This window comes from Sesamum indicum, linkage group LG6, assembly GCF_026168435.1.
Source record: "Sesamum indicum cultivar Baizhima isolate 11 linkage group LG6, ASM2616843v1, whole genome shotgun sequence".
NCBI classification, from domain to species: Eukaryota; Viridiplantae; Streptophyta; class Magnoliopsida; order Lamiales; family Pedaliaceae; genus Sesamum; species Sesamum indicum.
This window is the reverse complement of record NC_142662.1, coordinates 15,630,546-15,633,149: the sequence shown is the minus strand read 5'-3', so window position 1 is coordinate 15,633,149 and position 2,604 is coordinate 15,630,546. Positions and strand designations below refer to the sequence as shown.

The following is a 2,604-nucleotide window of genomic DNA, read 5'->3' as shown; positions in this document are numbered from 1 at the left end:
CACCAAGTACGATCTCAATATTCATCAATTCCTCCATTGGCCGGACCTTGGAGGGTACCTTCCTGTCTTCACTTTTTTCGTCGTCGCCCTTTTCACATTTGATGGGAGGTACCTCCCTGCCATGTCGGTTGAAGGGTGACTCCTCGTTAAGTTTGTTGGAAGGTCTCTCCTTGGGGTACTCGTCCCTACTCCTCTTTTGTCCTTTGCGTACCGCTTCTAGATAGCATTTGCGAGATTCGAGTGGGTCCCCTTGTACTTCTCCTACTGCTCCTCAAGTAGGAAATTTGATTTTCATGTGGTAGGTGGATATCAAAACTTGGAAGGCATCTAGGGTGGGCCTTCCTAGAATGACATTATAAGCCGGAAGGGGTATCCACCACCAGAAATTTTAACAGTCATGTTCTTTGAGTAGCCATACTACCCAAAGTCAGAGGGAGGGAGATCATACCTCTTGGATGGACTACCTCTCCTGCAAATCCGTAAAGGGAGGTGTTCACTGCTTTTAGGGGGTATCCCGTAGCTGCATTTGATCGTATGCTTCTCCAAACAATATATTCTCAGAACTCCCTGAATCTATCAAGATGCGTCCCACTTCGTAATTGACTAATAGCGCAGTGATGACAAGAGCATCGTTGTTGGGGCTTTTAGGACCCGAATTTTTAGCCCTCCCCAACTGGATGAGGGGGGCATCCTCTATGGCACCAACATCCCAAACATCTTTTATGATCGTGTTGTGCGCCTCTCTGATTTGCATATTTCTAGCATGATGGGAATCACCTCCTTGCAGTCCTCCTATGACCATTCGTATGAACCCCTTCCTGGGAGGGTTGTTGGCTTCAAGTCTTCCTTCAAGGATGTTTTTGCATTCTTCATTGAATGAAGGTTCCGGAGAGGAAACATTCACTTCTTTTCCTCTATTTACTTCTTGCTTGACGTAGTATCCCATTCCCCGGGCTTTTCCCCAGCAGACGTACTCTAGGAGGTACCCATTTTGGATGGGCCTCTCTATCTCATTCTTTAAATATCAACATTCTTCAATAGTATGGTCGTAATCATTATGAAACCGACAAAACTTGTCAGACTTGGGACATTGAGGCTACCTGTCCACGATCGGGGGCGGGTGAGCAAATATTTTCCTTCGACCGCCATGAGGGCCTGGGTGATGGGCACCGTGAAAAGGGTATAAACAGCCTGAATCCTGTGGAAGGGTTTCTTCTTGTCCTTGAACTCGGTGCGTTGCTTCTTGAAGGAGGCATTCTCCCTAACTTCTTTCGTCTTTTCTCCCCGAATCTCCCTCTTGGCCTCTTCGGCATATTCTGTATTGATGTACTTGACTGCGCGAGCTAAGAGGGCATCGAATTCCAAAATGGGGTTCTTGGCCAGGGACTTGAAGAAGTCCCTATCCAAGAGGCGTTGCAAGAAGGCACTGGTCTTTACTTCCTGTATGGTGGAAGGTACCTCCAAGGCTGCAATATGGAATCTCTGCAGATACTCCCTTAATAGCTTATTGTCCATTTGTCGTACGGCAAAGAGGCTACGCTCCGTCTTCCACAGTTTTCAGCTACTAGCAAACTGATGTAAGAAGAGGGATTTGAACACCTGGAAGCTTCTTATCGCTCCAAGGGGCAGTTGGTTAAACCATTGTTGCGTGGCCCTGGCGAAGGTAGTCACGAAGACTCGACACTTGATCCCCTCGTGTATCTGTGCAGCAAAGCTGCATTCTCAAAATGTGAAAGGTGTTCCTGGGGGTCAGTCGACCCATTGTACTCAGCAATAGCAGGAGTACGGTAATTGTCCGGAAGCTCATCCGCCATCACAAAACGTCTATGAAGGGGATACCCTATAATTCTTCTCCTGTAATTCCAACTATCTGGTGTTGCACATCTTGGAGGTCTTTTTGTAGACACTCCTAATAGGTCAGCCATTATTGGGGGACCTTTGGTGGATTTGTTGGAAGGAGCCCCTGTATCCTAGTAAGGGGGCTTCTGTCACAGCTACGCCTTCTCTTGGGGGAGTTCCTTCTGTTCCTCCTTAAAAAGTGCCTGCTTCCAACGCGGGGGCTGAAGAAGTAGTGACTAGTATCTCCATCTGCTCTCGTACAACTGCTGCAACAACTTGTTGGATCGCGCCCATCAAGGCTGGGGAAAGTTCGCCTGATGTGGTGTCAGAGGAGGTACTTCACCTTGGAAGATCGGCCAACGGCTCGGTCACTCTAGGAGACAGCAGCTGAGCTGGAAGACTGGGTAGACCCTCCTACTGGTGCTAAGGAGGCCCCTGCAACAACCTGCAGAGGTTGATTGTTACTGGGTGCCTCCGTAGTCTGCTGCTTGTTAGTGGGATTGTTAGGGGTTTCCATAGTATCTCACGCCTTTAACTCAAATTTTTCACAAACAGCGCCAATGATGCATGTGATTTTAGCATGAGTCCAGTGATATCAAGTTTAGGCATTGGGCCTGGATAGCTTGAAGCAAAATTTGAAAGAAACAGACTTGCAAAATAAAATATTAGCACTCCGACGCCCAAGTTAGTACTGCATTTGAAAAATAATAATTTAAAATAATATAAAATATTGAAAGGATGCGATGTAATGCTAGAAAAAGATAA

The 2,604-nt window shown here is 46.9% G+C and overlaps 1 pseudogene; it reads right to left on the bottom strand.

Annotated features, from left to right (window-relative positions):
• Positions 1-271: 271 nt before the first annotated feature.
• LOC148787850 (uncharacterized) lies at positions 272-1,925 on the bottom strand (annotated as a pseudogene).
• Positions 1,926-2,604: the final 679 nt, after the last annotated feature.